The following is an 18,289-nucleotide window of genomic DNA, read 5'->3' on the forward strand; positions in this document are numbered from 1 at the left end:
GGCTGCCTGTAAATCTTAACAAAGTGACGTATAGATGTCTATATACACGGGTTCTTTCAAGTACAAGCCAACCATAAATAAAAAACAAGATTATGTATTAATCTTAAATATATATAAACGAAACCTCCTTAAATTCTCTTAAATCCCCCGACTACTTTATTTGTAAATGAATGTCTCATGCATTAAAACCGAATTCACGGGTATGAGTCTCACCAAACTCAGATAGCTTTTTAAACGGGTTATAACATCTCATTATATTAAAAATTAATCTTATCAAATATTTGATATGAAAATCCTATAAAATAGGGATATACTAAAAATTAATATCCGCATTTTTTTAAGATACTATTTATAATTAAGAAACAATTTTATAGTAAAAAAAAGGGGCCATGGGTCTCACCAAACTCATATAGCTTTTAAACCGGGTTATAACATCTCATATATTTGTAAAACCCTTTCATCATCAAATCTTAAGTATGTTAATAACTTTCTTACAATAAACAAAATTAAAATCCAAAAAAATATATTAAATTAGAAACGAATAATATAAAACAACCTCGTATTACAGGGAATAAAAGCTAGTTATATATACGATAGCTAAGAAAAGAACTTCATGATTCTAGCTTTCCAAAATAAACCAAAAGAATAATTTAAATGGTTAGTATGTCGATAAACAAATTTATAAGAATGCAGTCAATTTATATATTGAAATTTTTTAAGGAAGAAAGTATTTTAATTGACTTTTATTTTAAATACATGAAAATACTAAAAAATAATAATAAAACAATGTTCTGACCACTTTAATCCCATTTTGCATGTTCTTTTTTTATAGCTAAATTGTTTCATTTTATTACTTAAGGATAAACATGACTTTAAAATATAAAAAGAAATAAATAAACATTAACACACTTGCTTTATATGCATAAGAATAATGTTATTTTGGGTTAGATAATGACCCACACGGGATCCCAGTAACAAAATGGGTTTAAAAAAATATGAGGATAACTAAGAGAGTGACAAGTGACATAAAGTAGTATTCTTTTATTAGATTAGTAGATTATCTAAATATCAACCGTTACTTTTACATCTTGGTCGGTAGTAATGAAGTTGTAAACGTGCTAACCGGGTTGACGAATTTTAACACCAGGCTAAGCATCTTAAAAAGAGGTTAACGGGTAATTATACCGGTCGGTGGACCGATCCATTTATTAAACAGGTTAACTCAGACACAATTTATTTAACTAAACATGTTGACCGAAGCACGATCATTTATTAGTCGTGTTAGTCTGTTAGATATGACAAGCTACAACTTGACAATTTGTTGAAAATTTTCACACCTCTATTTGACCAACCAGTGTTCACACACAACCTCTATGCCATTTAGTTTTGATTTTGGGTATACATTTTCTTGTTTATTTGCTTAGATTTTCATTAAACCCGTGTGTGATGTGTGATTATGAGATTATGTACAAGATTATAATTTTATAAAGGTGTGTTTGTTTCAAAAATTGAATTGAATTCAAGGAATTTGAATATCTTAATGTGTTCGGATCGCTGAATTTGTTGAAATTAGAATCTCAATTTCATAGCTAATTGTTTGGTCACTTTTGAATTGAACTCGAATTGAAATTAATTCTATCAAATATATTTATTTAACCAATTCCAAAATATGAAGAAATTCACACACCGTTCACATCCGTTATCCCGCTCGGCCACCCTGGTTACCACTCCCATCCCAACCAACCACCCACAAAACCGACAATCCCATCATCATCACCACCCACCTCTGCCCGGACACCACCATCACCATCATCCCCACCCAAATGTCGATGCCGCATATCTCAATCACTAGTGCTTCCAACCACCACCATTCAACCGCCCCCACCCCCGCATGGTGGTCACCGCCACCATCTTAGTGGTGACGAGGATGATGGTGGGTGGCACAAAATAGCTAATTAGTTTTCGGTTCTACAAAACTCAACTCGTTTAAATGAGAAGCTGAATTACATGTATTCATCATAATTATCATCATCATCGTACTCAGTAAATCCCACCAATAGGAAAGCTATGGTAGGGTCTGAGAAGGGTAAGATGTAGACAAGCTTACCTTTACCACGTAGAAATAGAGAGACTGCTTCCGGTGAGACCCCCAACTAAATAGTAGTTTTGCATCAAGCCTTGGACATAAGGCACATAACACTCAACCATCGAGACATCGCCCTTTGGTGAATGATTGTCTTTCGGCTATCAACGCCACCACATGATGCATGATTAACCTTCCGCCACTTTTAACGTTATTTTCACGAGATTAGTAAAATGACATCAAAATTATTGCAATTTCACTTTATCCCACCCGAGGGTTCACACATATATACATTATATGCGCGCACCGCAAGCAGCCCACCCGAATTCCATGTATTAGACTACGGATTTTTGGTAAATACCTACGTTGTTAAAATTCTTGTTTTTTCACTTTTAAACTGAAATGAACCCAAAGTTTATTAACTTTGAATTCCATAAAGTTTCATTATCCATCCAAAAAAATGAAACAAGAAAAACGGAAATCACCATTTGGTGTGGAAACAAGGGTGGTTTAATGTAGAGGTCAGGTCTTTGATCCTCTTTAGAGGTGGTGCATATAATATTTAGTTGTGAAAAGAAAAACAAAACCACCACCACTAAATCACTCCACCCAACCAAGAGATTCTAACTTCCACTTCATTAACTTAAACATAAGCACGTTAGCGTAGTACAAAACGCGCGAAATATTTTCATAATTCTCTAATTATTACCTGATAGTTATTTTGATATATTATATTAATTATATAATATATAGTTCCTGGTGAATGAAATTGTTGTCATGTTAAATGCCCACCGTTTGATCAATCTCAAATAAAACTGTCAGCCACTAGATTTCTTCTAGAAGCGGCGGTTCACAGCAGTTACGTACTCTCTCTCCAGTCCCCTGTAAATCGGAAACCTCCACCTGCAACCTCTATATCTGATGTGGTGAAAACAATCAATTAAATATTAACTAAATTAAACAAGTAATAAAAACTAGACTTAAGACTCAACTACACAAAATACCGGCAAGTGAACCGATCAATTATACTAAAGCTAAGTAAGTCCGGAATATCGAACCCACATGACTCTATAAATTACGTAACTTAACTAATTAGACTCGACTTACGACACGACTATTTATTATTAATGTTTTAAGGGGTTTTTAAACTAATATTAAACTAAGAAAGTAAATAAACAAGTAAACTAGAAACAAGCAATAAATCACAAGATCGAAACCAATCAGAGAAGAAATCTACCTAGGTAAGAATCACATGCATCAACAATCATCAAGCAATGGACAACTAATATGATATGAAAACTGATTTCTAAATATATTCATCTAACAAACCCTAAAGGACCCTCAATCGCATCAAGTAAAATCCTAAAGAATGAATATTAGATTATTAAGCAATCAGTTGGATTGATTTCCTCACAGTCATCAATTAGGGTTAATTAATAGTATCTAAAGCAAGCAATCTTACGAAACACTAAACCCTATAACTTGATAAACTAAACACGACATCATGAACAAGGATCAACACAATAACCAAGCAAGAATACTGTCACTAATCTAACCTAGAATGCGATTGACCAAGATACATGAACAACTCCTCACCTTACAGCTATTGGAATTCAGCAGAACATTCAAAATCCTAATACAACTATCAACAAGCTTCTATGATCTAATAGGCCTATTCAATCACAATAATCAAAACACCAAGTAATGATTAAACATGAACCCTAATATCTAAAGAACACATTCAATAGAAACAAGATCCATGTGAAGCAATAGTTAATAATCAACCAAGATAACAAATATTCATATGCATCATGAAAGCAAAATCAAGTCTTTACTATTAAATAAACAAATCCATAATCAAACAATAGTCCAAAGCAAAAATCAAGCGTCAAACATGTTCATCAAACCTAGGTAGACATGAAGTCTAGCCTAGAATCAATAATAAAAACAATCCCAAACAAGTATTAAAAACAAAGAAGAAAGACATGATAAAAACAATGAACAAGGAATCAAAGTTAGAGCGATAAAACCCTTGTTGATTGATCCTTGAACACCTTCTTGAAAGAACTCTTGATCCTCTTTGATTCCTAACTTCAAAATACCTTCAAAACCTTGGTTTCTCTCTCTAAAACGGCTGCCAAAAGTTATTAATTCGTCTAGGTTTAAAATAATATTTATATAACGTGAGCTGGGCCTTTAATTTGCAAAAGTTGGCTAATCAGACTGCCTAGGCGCCGCGCGACGGGCCTTGGCCTCCCCGATCGCGCGGCGCGGCGCACATCAGGAGGGGATTCCGAATTTTCATGTTATTTTATTGCTAAATCAAGCTAGATCTCTTCCTTGAACTCCAAGCAATGATAAGAGCCTTCTAGGCCTTCTTTTCCTTGACTCTCAAGTCACCATCTACATGAAAATAAATCAAAACTCTAAGTGAACTAATCATGTAACCAATGATGAGCAAAAATGAACTTAAACTTCACATGAAATGATAAAAAGAATTAAAGCTTAACATGCAAGACACCAAAAGATTTAAAACATGATAAACATCAAATAAACCTGACTTAAAACCTAAATTAATAAAAGATGAACGAAACATGAACTAAACCGAACTCAAAACATTAAATAAACATAACTTTACAAGGGATTCGAGATGTATAAATAGATGTATATCAATATCGTTCTTATTTGACGGGCGCACAATAATAGAGAGAAAGTTCATCTTTCTTCCAACGCTTCTTTCTTCACCAACATTGGAGATCTGGATCCATTTGCAACAGGTTATGTTGATTACATTCTTGACTTGATTTCTTCGTTTTGGTAGATTTATGGCCCCTATATTGCTGGATTCCAGAGTCTGGCATCTGCTTCTCCAGCGACCTCCACTACCTCCACTTCTTCTTCGGTGCCTTCTCTTCTTTTAGTTAACCTAATTTCTTAGCATATGCCTAAAAATATGTTACATGTTGGTTATATTTTACAGGTTGGAATTTTAGAGAGTGACCTCGTGGAACATAAATGAACTTCATCCATCCGTGACGTAATTATTACTAGTATGCAGTAATGAATTTCCATATTTTCAAACATGATCTAACTAGCATTTTTTAATTTTTACCTGAATAATAGGTGAGAATGGGGAAAGCGCGCAAGAGATGGCCAAGTGGGGTTTGGTGGAACATATGGAGAAACAGCTAGAGCCTTGCTATTCATTTCACTAGACCAATCCTTACTGCGTTCAAGGATTCCAGAAGAATGATCCCATCTCTAATGTGATTTTCAACAACTCCCTGTTTTAGAACATTCATCGTATGTATTGCATGTACTTTGCCATTATATTATTTATATATAGAACTTCAGTTAGATATGTATCTTACTTGAATAATCTTCAACTTAATTATTTATATGAAAACAACAAAGTTGTTTGAATTTTCACAATTTTTTCATAATTCTTGGTTTAAGGCCTTCTATATTCACGTATTAATTTTTTAATGCTTTCACTTATATATCTTTTAGGTATTTGTTTCTATCAATTAGCAAAACTAATCCTTAATCTATTACCCACGCTGCAGTCAATTTCCATGCTAAAGAAATCAATAGGTTCAAGTGTGCTAAGACCAAGTTAATTGGTAGGTTCATAAATCACTACAAGCTTTCTGAGAGTTTCATACTATTTGTTCTTGAGTCTTTATTTGATAAGAAGCAACCGAATACATGTAAAATATTACAATTAAGTTTGTTTTGCAGTATATTTTGTTTTGCACCGTGGTGTTTAAGGTGCATTTTTTTTCAGTTTTGTATTATTTAGGGTGTTGTTGATCATCATCTTATACTGTTATGTATGCACCATAGAAGTTACACAAATGTATTGTTTAATTAATAAAGAAGTTACACAAATGTATTGTTTAATATATAAATATATGTATTTTTTTCTGTGATTAGGTTATTCATCTTTGTGGAGCTCCTGGAACTAGCTAGAGCAAAACAAGCCAGAGCAATTGCTACCAATATACGGAGTGTATACTTATTTTTTTAATGTATATATATATATATATGGATGAGTTAACATACAAATCAAAATTCGTACTAAATGTGCGAATAAAAGAATTGGACGGTGGCACTTCTGTAAATAAGTTGAAATCTCTTTTCTTCACATAAACCCCAAATTAATCAACACCGACCCATCAAAACCCAAACAATTCTCTCAAAAATATCTACAATTCACTCAAAACTATCTACAATCATCGATCAATTTCACTTTTCTGATGCTAAAATCATTTAATAAGGATGGCGATCAAAGGTAAATTTCATTTTTCTGATCATATGTTTGCGTGTTAGTATAACTAGGGTTTAGACCGATAAAAGTTGATTTTAAATATCTAATGTTTAATGTAATTGATTTCTACATACACATACAGATACAGATGCTAAAGCACCAGATTATAGTGAACAAAGAAGCAAACAATACCATGATAGACCCTGGCTTCAAACCACAAGTAGTTACTTTGTTTGTTTCTTTTGTAACTTTGTCAAGTAGTGTAATTATCATAGTTGCATGCGGCGAGCCTGTTTAGTTTTTGTCAGTTATAAAACTTATTTTGCAAGTTGTAGTGTAATTATTTTCAAAACTAGAGTAATTATCATAGTTATGGTAGTTTTTTTCGTATGTAGTGTAATTAGTCTATATAAGTAGAGTATTTTTTGATATGTTTCTAATTAGTTGTTTGTAATGTTGATATGTCTGTTTATAGTTGTTCTTATGTTGTAGTGTAATTATTTTCATACTAGAGTAATTATCATAGTTAACAGTAGTTGTTTCATATGTAGTGTAATTAGGTTATATAAGTAGAGTAATTATTAATATGTTTCTGATTAGTTGTTTGTAATGTTAATTTGTCTGTTTATATATTTTGTAATATGTTCTTATATTGTAATGTAATTATTTTCACAACTAGAGTAATTATCATAGTTAATAGTAGTTGTTTCGTATGTAGTGTAATTAGTCTGTATAAGTAGAGTAATTATTGAGATGTTTCTAATTAGTTGTTTTAGGTGATGATGGAGAAGAAGCTAATGCTTTAAAGGCTAGACAAACAAAAAAAGGTTGTTGATAAAGAAAATGAGGTTAAGAAGAATGTTGTGATGAATAAACAAAAGCAAAATAAGTATATGGTGAAGAAGGATGTGGGGAAGAAACAAAAGCAGTTGTTGACTCGTGATGGTCGGGTATTTTGTATATATATTAATGTATTAATTATCTAGTTTTATTGAGTGTACTGTTAGAACTTTGGTACTTCATACGTGCTTTTGTATTTCAGGTCATTGATCGTTAAAGATGCTAAATGAGAGACCTGTACAAGCATGGAATGATATATCGAGAAGAACAGAGCACGATTTGAAGTTTTAGGAAGTGTTAGAATGATTCGGGAAGAGTATGGATGAGAAATCATAAGCCGATGCTAAAACTGGACAAGATGGGTTGACAAAACGCGACCAATAAGTAAAACGAGCATATCCTGGGCTAGAAAATTAGTTACCGGACCCATAATATATGAATTTTGGGTTTCTCGACGAGAGGAATCCAAATATGAGGTTTCCTTAGGTTGCGATACGCGATGATATGGTCATATAGCCATCGCGTATAGCGATGGACATAAAAAACGGGAAAAATCGGGTTTTGACCTATATCTTCTATTTTGCGAACCCTAATGAGGGATAACGACTTGCAGCAGCTATTAGACGATTTTGGGTGAATTACAGGGCTACTAATCAACTCTTGATCAATCCTAATGGCCTTCCTCATCATAATAGAAGATCTATCGATTACGATGCTCGGCTAGTCTTCTCCGATTCATTCCCGGGATGTAGACTTTGTATTTATTTCAGTTTTGAATGTAACCATGAACATACTATTTGTAATTATCTTTGATTGATCTATGCGTACTAATATTTAGTATTGATGTGCATTCAATCGGTTTAGGTTGATCAGAACGATTAGTTTGTCGGTTGCTATAGTAATTGCTCGCAGGGTTGTTTAACTAGATTGAATACAATGAAGCACACAATTGCCTTTAGTTGAGTCACACTGGCAGGGACCGTTTGATAACCAGTGCCGTGTGTTAGCGATTGTTGGTGCCTAAGGTTTAACTTGTTAATCAGTCTTTAGTCAGTCTGTGATAATTAATCTGTTAGGTTGCATGAGAAACTGTTTAATTACATTCTTGAACACCAGGGATGATTCTTCTTTGTTAATTGCTTGAATTCGTTAATTTGCTTATCATTATTATGACCAACTTATTTGCTTGTGTGATCAGCACTAAAACTTACTACTTCATAGTACTGAAACTTGTTTGCACGATTCACATTGACCACATACTCCTTGTGTTCGACACCCTACTTACCCTAGCTTGATTAGGTGATGAGGCAGGTTATGTTTGTTGAGATAAAATTGACACTTTGTACGAACTTGAACAATATTGTTGTTTTGTTTATTTTATTATGTTTGTGCACAAATATTAATGTTTAATTAAGGATGTTATGATAGTTTTGTGAGGCATGTATAATTACTTTAGTTATATGCTTGTGTTGGAATTAAAAATTTGATCATGTTGGAAGTTAACCATGCAGATTACAATAGTTTGTTTCAAAATGGTTGTGAAAAGAAATTGATGGTTGGATTTTATGTTGCAAACTATTGTTCACTTAGTTTAGAAGGTGTCGGATTGATAGTTAATTTTTAGTCCAACGTTATTAGTTGTTTGATCCAAAGTTTACAAAAGAGTCCAACTAAAAGTCAAAATTCAATTAGTTTAACATCAAATTTGACTGGAGCTGTTGATTAAATCATTTTCTAATTGTATTTAAATGTTATTTCACTTGTCAGCCTGGATTAGTGATTAGTGAATTTATGTTGTACATATTGCATCTTCAGCATTTGATAGCTAGGGTTATTCTTAGAATTAAGCTTGTTATAAGAACAATTAGTCTAGTTAAAAAAAACAACTTTTAGTGTTACGGGCTTGGATCAAATACAAATAACTTTTATTGTAAGAAGTGTATAAATAACTAGAGTAATTATGTTAACATTAGAGTAATTATTATTACTCTATAACTTTTGAACTAGAGTAATTATTATTATTACACTATTTTATTTTTTGTAACATATAGTTTAAAACGGTAATTACTCAAGTTATTTGTATGTTTAGTAACATAATTTTGTTTTATTTTTTGTAACAAAATTACTCTATTTTAAAAATTCTATTCACTTAATGCAATTACTCTACTTATAGAAAATAATAATTACACTACTTTTGCACAAGTAAAGTAATTATTGTGTACAACTATAGTAGTTATTGAAACACAATTAATCTAGTTATATAAGAACATGTTGTTTTGTAAGTAGAGTAATTAAGGTGTATAAGTAGAGTAATTATTAGAAAACAATTGTTTGCATCATTTGAAAACCTTTGCAAACACATACTCTGTTATTACAGTTTGTCCAATTTGCAAGCTTCAGTTCATTAATTAATTAGATTTGCAAGATTTACTTGATCAGTTTTTCTAACTTGCAAGCTTCAGGATCAATCAAATTCGCAAGTTTCAAATAGCCCAATTGATCGATTCGGCGTTGTTCGATTACGTATACTTCGATATGCACATAGTCTAATTCGTGAAAGCATTAAAACAATCAATTGCTTATTCACAATTTTGCCACCGTCAATTTCTTAGTTTTACTTCAGTTCGCACGTTAGCATGCTAACTGTATTTGTATTTGATCCAAACCCTATATATATATATAGGTTTTGGATCATTTCAAAAGTATTTTTACAGCGAGAAGTGAAGGCGTAACTCCATTAATCCTTAACACTCTCTTTCTTATGTGTAGGTGCATATGTATGTGTGTTGGTACGTAAGTTTGTATATGTGTACGTATGTGTAAGGCCCCGTTACCGGTGCCTCACATTTGGACGTTGAATTTACTCATAAACGCAGTTCTAAATATCAGAGTTAATAAAAACATTCGCGGAATATTAAAAACATTCAAACCATTTCATTACATAACCATATTTCTTGTCTTAATGAGCATTCCAAATCATTTATCATAAAACATTATCTTTAACTTAAGAGAACTTAACTTAAGCGAACTTAACCAATAGCGAACTTAACTAGTAGCGAACTTATACTTTAAGCGAACATGTCAGTGGGCGAACTTGACTGGCGAACTTGCTTGCAAGCGAACTTGCTTGCAAGCGAAGTTGTACAGTGACAGCCACGGATTGGTTTTAACCTCATAATCATCTCTGTTTTAACGTGATATCCTTAGATATGATGTTAATATCTCCCGTAAATCGTTCCCCTGGCTATTTCGGATAAGACTTAACCCGGAAAAACATAAAGTTTGGACCTTTAGGCTTAAAAACGTTCAATACTAGGTTTAAGGGTTCATTTAATCGAGCCGCACAGGTTTATGGGTTCATTAGCTTCGTTTTAGCATCAAGTTTACAACTTTACGTTTCGTTTATACCCGATCTATTCTCGTTCTAAGTTTCAAGGCTAAACGCTTATAAAAATGTAAACTTTAAAGGGTCAAGAACATACCTTTAGTGCTCGTTTGGATCTCGTTTAACTTGTTTATGAGCTCTAGATCTTGTATATAGCTCGTGTAATAAAGATCTAATACAAGCTAACGTCCGTTTGGTCTCAAATCTCTCTCGTCACTCTCGGCCGTATGTATGGTGTAGGTGTGTGTGTTTTTGAGTGTGTGTAGGCAATTATGGAAAGATGGAATGAGAGTTAGGGTTTTAGGATGGTTTAAGGGGGTATTTATATCCCTTAAAGTCCATGGATCTAAGGCCCATTATTCTTTAATCCTTTTTAATTAGTCCAAGTCCATGATCTTTTCCTTGTTAGTATTAATTACTTATTTAGGCCCAATAACTAAACGCGATTTTCTTTTATTAAATATGAAAATTTAGGATGTTACAAGTCTTCCCTCCTTAAAGAGGTTTCGTCCCCGAAACTTTACTATTACTTAAACAAACTAGGGTAGAACTTACGCATCTCATCCTCAGCTTCCCAGGTAGCATCTGATCCCTTGCGGTGCTTCCATATTACTTTCACCAATGGTATAACCTTGTGACGAAGCTGCTTTTCCTTGCGATCAACAACCTCTATCGGTTGCTCAATATAGTTCAGCTGTTCATCCACCTCAATGTCCATTAACGGCACGTGAGACGTGTCATCAGCTAGACATTTCCTCAAGTGAGAAACATGGAAGGTTGAATGAATTCCTTCTAACTCATCAGGTAAATCCAGCTTATAAGCCACCTCGCCAACGCGGTCTATAATCTTAAACGGTCCAATATACCTCGGACTCAACTTTCCCCTCTTCCTAAAACGAATGATCCCTTTCCAAGGCGAGACCTTGAGCATCACATTCTCACCAACGTTAAACTCAATCGGTCGTCGCCGCTTATCAGCATACGACTTTTGTCTGTCTTGAGCAACTTTTATTCTTGCGTTGATTTGATCAAACTTTGAAGATGTTTCTTGAACCACTTCTAAACTTCCTATCTCCTTCTGACCAATCTCTCCCCAATATACCGGGTTTGACATCGTCTTCCGTAAAGCATCTCAAACGGTGGCATGCCAATACTTGGATGGTAACTGTTGCTATAGGAGAACTCTGCTAGATGCAGATGGTCATCCCAACTCCCTCCAATGTCTAGAACACAAGCACGTAGCATATCCTCAAAGGTTTGGATCGTCCTTTCAGACTATCCATTGGTTTGAGGATGATACGCCGTACTGATGTTCAACCTCGTTCCCATAGCTTCATGGAATTTCTTCCTGTTGCTCGAAGTAAATCGAGTATCTCTATCAGACACAATCGACAATGGCACTCCATGCTTAGATACAACCTCATTGATGAACAAACTTGCTAACGTTTCTGACGAGATGGCCTCTCGTATAGGCAGAAAGTGAGCACTCTTGGTCAAACGATCCACTATCACCCAAATGGTATCATGATGCTTAGCTGTACGAGGTAGCTTAGTTATGAAATCCATGGTGATATGTTCCCACTTCCATTCAGGTATCTCCAAAGGTTGCATCTTCCCATAAGGTTTCTGATGCTCTGCTTTGACTTGTAAACAAGTTAAGCACTTACTGACATAGTCTACTACATCATTTTTCATTCCCGGCCACCAATAATCTCGTTTAAGATCTTGGTACATCTTCGTAGCTCCTGGATGAATTGAATATCTTGACTTATGGGCTTCTTCTAGAATTCGACCTCTGAGATATCCATGGTGTGGGATCCACATACGGTTAAACCTAGTCTTAACACCATGAGTGTTTTCCATCAACTCGTCTTTCTGACTGAAAATCCTTTCTTTCTTCACTAGCCCTTCATCTACCAGCACTTCTGACTGTACTTTGATGATTTCTGCAAACAGACTTGAATTCATAATCAACTGGTATGACTTCACTATCGCAAGGACTTCCTCATTCTTACGACTCAGAGCGTCAGCGACCACATTAGCTTTACCAGAATAGTACTTAATGTCGCAGTCGTAATCTTTTATCAATTCTAACCACCTTCTCTGCCTCATGTTCAATTCTTTCTGCTTGAAGAGGTACTTTAAACTTTTAATATCCGTATAAATAGTACACTTAGTACCATACAGGTAATGCCTCCATATCTTTAAGGCATGCACTACTTCTGCTAGATCTAAATCATGCGTCGGATAAGTAATCTCATGGACTTTCAACTGTCTAGACGCGTAAGCTATCACCTTCCCTCGTTGCATCAACACGCAACCCAAACCACGATGCGAAGCATCCGTATAAACAACCAAATCCTCATCACCATCGGGTAAAGAAAGGATTGGAGCTTGCGTGAGTCTCTTCTTTAACTCCTGAAAAGCCTCTTCTTGAAACTTACCCCAACTGAATACTATCGACTTTCGAGTCATACCGGTTAACGGTGCGGCTATCTTGGAGAAACCTTCGATGATCTCCTATAGTAGCCAGCTAACCCTAGGAAGCTTCGTATATCAGTCGGATTCTATGGAGTCTTCCAATTCGTTATCGCCTCAATCTTAGCTGGGTCCACGGTGATCCCTTCTGGATTTATCACGTGACCTAAGAATTGCATTTCTCGTAACCAGAATGCACATTTTGAAAACTTAGCGTACAACTTCTCTTTCTTTAGAATCTCCAATACCTCTCTCAAATGCTCAGCATGATCAAACTTGCTTCTGGAATAAATCAATATATCATCGATGAAGACGATAACTAACTTATCCAACATGGGCCGACACACCCTATTCATCATGTCCGTAATTGCTACGGGAGCATTCGTTAGACCGAATGACATTACGCGGGACTCGTAGTGTCTATACCGCGTCCGAAAGGCTGTCTTAGTGATGTCTGCCTCTTTCACCTTCAACTGATGATAGCCTGATCTGAGATCTATCCATGAGAACCAACTCGAACCTTGCAGTTGGTCAAACAGATCATCAATCCTTGGCAAAGGATATCTATTCTTTACCGTAGCTTGTTCAGTTCGCGATAGTATATGCACATTCTCATACTTCCATCCTTCTTCTTCACGAAAAAACACCGGTGCGCCCCAAGGGGAAACACTTGGTCTAATAAAATCCTTGTCGAGGAGTTCTGCAGTTGGGACATCAATTTCTTTCATCTCGGACGGTGCTAGACGGTAAGGTACCTTCGCTACGGGTTGGGCTCCTGGTACTAAATCTATGTGGAATTCTATCTCTCGCTCTGGTGGCAACCCCGGAAGATCCTTAGGGAATACTTCTGGGTAGTCGCACATGATAGGAACATCTTTCATTTCTTTCGTCTCGGCCGTGGCGTTGACAACATACGCCAGGTAGGCACCACACCCTCGTCTTAATAACCCTTCGGCTTTTATCATCGAAATGACGTTAAGCCTTGAACTTTCCTTATCACCATAAACCGTCATGGCACTACCATCCAAGGACTTTAGCTTTATTATCCTACTCTTACATACTATTTGAGCTTCATATTCAGACAACCAATCCATTCCCAAAACTACATCGATCCCTCCTAAGGTCATAACGTACAAAGTAACAGGGAACTCATGTCCCTCTAATTCTATCTTACAATTCTTAACCATTTTCATTACTTTCACCGAAGTGTCGCTAGAGGTTTCTACTATGAAGGTTTCAGACACTCGGCAACATTTCATTTTAGCTAGTTTACTAAATGTCGTAGCTACAAAACTTCTATTCGCACCCGAATCAAATAATACTGAAGAAGAAATACCGTTTACTAAGAACGTACCAGTCACACAATCAGGAATCTGCCTAGCTTGTTCCTGGGTCAGCATGTAGGCTCTAGTCGTCGGCCTTGCTTGATCAGCATCTTTCTTCCCACTACCTCCAGCCTCACCATCAGTGCACTCTATTGCCATATGGCCTGTCTTGCCACATTTGTAACATGCTGGCTTTGCATTGCACTCATTGGCATAATGTCCTACCTTCCCACACTTATAAAATGCATTCGACCCCATCCGGCATTCCTCACCATGAGCCTTTCCACACTTGTTACACACATCAGAACTCTTACCCCACTTACACTCACCACCATGCATCTTTTCGCAGGTCTTACACGACCTCTTTTCCCAAACTCTTGGTTGCTTGTTCTTGGGTTCCATAACTGAGTATCAGGTCGTTTGGCAGAAGCGACCCACTTCATCTCTTTCTTCTCTTCCATAACCACATCATCTTCCAAGTCCTCATAAACCGTTTCTGCGAGCCCCACAACAGAATCAAAAGTACCTTGTCTACCCTCCTTGACCAAGACGCGAATATTCTGCGGCAGTCCCCTAAGGTAACATTTGATCCGCTTGGCCTCGGTGTCTACCATATATGGCACCAACCTTGACAGACGGTTGAATTCAGTGAGGTATTCGCGGTGTGTCATCTTACCCGCCTTCCGACTCAAGAACTTCATCTCAACCTTTTCTACCTCTGCATCAGCACAGAATCTCATCATCACTAACTCCTTCAGATCCTCCCACTTCATGGCCTTAACCTCGTCTCTAGTCTTCCTCTGCTCCACACTTTCCCACCAATACATATCCTCATCACCGAATGACTGAGTGGCATAACCCACAGCTTGGTCGGGACGGTTCTCGCTGATGCAGATAATCTTATCCATGGCGGTTATCCATTGAAGGGTAGCGATTGCGTCTCCCAAACCGGTCAGCTTCGGCGGGTCACAACCCTTGAAGGACTTATAGTTGCAACCACCTCAGCCCCTCTTCCTATCATCAACTTTCACAGACCTTACCACACTCGAAGCCTCCCTCTCTCCTTCATCATCCTTCCTATCACCTCATCCCGCTCCTTCAGCTGTTCTTTCACGTCCTCCAGCAGACCCTTCCGGATTCATGTTTTTCACAGCCGTGGCTACTGCTTGGACAATAGCTGCTTGGATTAAGGGATCGAGTTGAACCCCTTCATTGTTATCAGGGTTTCTTCCAGTTGCGCTTCCTTTAGCTTCGGTGTTGGAAGCTGTTTCTACCGAAGGGTGTTGGACACGACGAGGTCTGTCACGACGTCCAGTGCGACCTCCAGCCCCAGCAATTTCTCCAGCTCCAGCCATCGTTTTCTAAAAGGGAAAACACAAACGTTATCACTCAAGGAACTATTTAGTTCAAGGATAGTAAGGCTAACAGGTAATAACAGTGGCCAACTGTTATTAGCTGATCACGTTACTTTCCTTGTCCTATACACTTCCTCTTATGAGTCTATTTGTGCTAATTCTACTCTTAAACAGTTAATCAATCAGACAATCATGAAATCCTATCCCTAACATTCACATATCTTTCCTTAGCAGTTAAGCTAACATTAACATTCATTATTCAACCATACCCTTTACCTTTCCAGAGCTTGCTTGAGTGACACATGGCATTCTTGAACTGGCATCTTCTTTCTTTTCTTACTTTAATCCCTTTCACTGTTCGAGTCTAAGCATGTACGATGCTTAAATCTCTCAAACTTTGCTCTGATACCAACTTGTATGGCCCCGTTACCGGTGCCTCACATTTGGACGTTGGATTTACTCATAAACGCAGTTCAAACTATCAGAGTTAATAAAAACATTCGCGGAATATTAAAAACATTCAAACCATTTCATTGCATAACCATATTTCTTGTCTTAACGAGCATTCCAAATCATTTATCATAAAACATTGTCTTTAAAATAACATAACATTTCCTTGAGATGCCAGCTTCTTCAAGTCCATGCCATGTGCCTCCCCTCAATCGATCTTCCTCATTCTACTCATTTGCGTGCATACTAAAATTCAGCTACGCTGAGTGAGTTCTAGTTAACCATACAACATACAATCTGTTCTCATACTTGCACACGAGCCCAGAGGTGTGTACGTTATTCATACCTTGATTTATATACATAACTATCCATACTACTTAAAGAGCCTTCCGCCCTATAACCTCACAGATATGATAAGGGTCTGGTCCTCAACATCATAGATATTATTAGGGTCTGGTCCCTACCATCACAGATATTATAAGGGTCTGGTCCCTATCCTCACAGATATTATTAGGGTCTGGTCCCTATCCTCACAGATATTATTGGGGTCTGGTCCCCTTTAATTCATGCTACTGTAACATACCTGTCCTTTACATATTTTCCTTGACAATACGTGCAATCTCCGAAGGGCGTTCACGTACCATCAACATATCATACTTAATTTGTACTTATTCATTCATACATCATTTATACATCACATATATTCATACATACATCATTCATACATCATATATATCAATCATAACTTTAACTACCACCTGACGGTACATGCAATATCCGAAGATCATTCACACACCGTCAAGCAATCATCATTCATACATCATACTAAGCATACACTTACCACTTAAGGTAAGTGTATTAACTATCACATAGAGTATGCACACAGCCCCGAAAACATAACAAGGAAGTGGGGCTAGAAACTCACCTGAATGCGGTTACGTTCTCCGTTTATGGTAATCCCTTTCTTGAGTTGTGCATGACTAACTGTATAAGAATTACACGTATCAATTAACTATCACTATCCATATCGTCCTTCTAGTTCAATTATTACCCACAACGAACGGGGGTCCGGGGGAAGCGCCCCTGGCAGCGGGGTTCTAGGGGCAGCAGCCACTAGCGGGGTCCAAGGGACAGATCCTGGCAGGGGTTAAGCTGCCAGGTCAGTTTGGAAGAATTTTATTTTCGTTAACTGTCTTATCGTATTTTTTTATTAGGATTTTAAATTATTATTTTAACTCTCCTTTATTCGCAAGCGGTCATAAATGTAAGCGAACATACGTGTAAGCGAACTTAACCTAAGCGAACTTAACTTAAGCGTACTTAACTTAAGCGAACTTAACCAATAGCGAACTTAACTTAAGCGAACTAAACCAATAGCGAACTTAAACAGCAGCGAACTTAAATAGTAGCGAACTTAACCAGTAGTGAACTTATACATTAAGCGAACATGTCAATGGGCTAACTTGACTGGCGAACTTTCTTGCAAGAGAAGTTGTACAGTGGCAGCCACGGGTTGGTTTTAACCTCATAATCATCTCTGTTTTAACGTGTCCTTAGATATGATGTTAATATCTCCCGTAAATCGTTCCCCTGGCTATTTCGGATAAGACTTAACCCGGAAAAACATAAAGTTTGGACCTTTAGGCTTAAAATCGTTCGATACTGGGCTTAAGGGTTCATTTAATCGAGCCGCACAGGTTTATGGGTTCATTAGCTTCGTTTTAGCATCAAGTTTACAACTTTACGTTTCGTTTATACCCGATCTATTCTCGTTCTAAGTTTCAAGGCTAAACGCTTATAAAAACGTAAACTTTAAGGGTCAAGAACATACCTTTAGTGCTCGTTTGGATCTCGTTTAACTTGTTTATGAGCTCTAGATCTTGTATATAGCTGGTGTTATAAAGATCTAATACAAGCTAACGTCCGTTTGGTCTCAAATCTCTCTCGTCACTCTCGGCCGTATGTATGGTGTAGGTGTGTGTGTTTTTGAGTGTGTGTAGGCAATTATGGAAATATGGAATGAGAGTTAGGGTTTTAGGATGGTTTAAGGGGGTATTTATATCCCTTAAAGCCCATGGACCTAGGCCCATTATTCTTTAATCC

The sequence above is a fragment of the Bidens hawaiensis genome, unplaced genomic scaffold (assembly GCF_021521415.1).
Source record: "Bidens hawaiensis isolate Kalapana, Puna unplaced genomic scaffold, B.hawaiensis_p1.1 tig00011233_1, whole genome shotgun sequence".
Lineage (NCBI taxonomy): Eukaryota > Viridiplantae > Streptophyta > Magnoliopsida > Asterales > Asteraceae > Bidens > Bidens hawaiensis.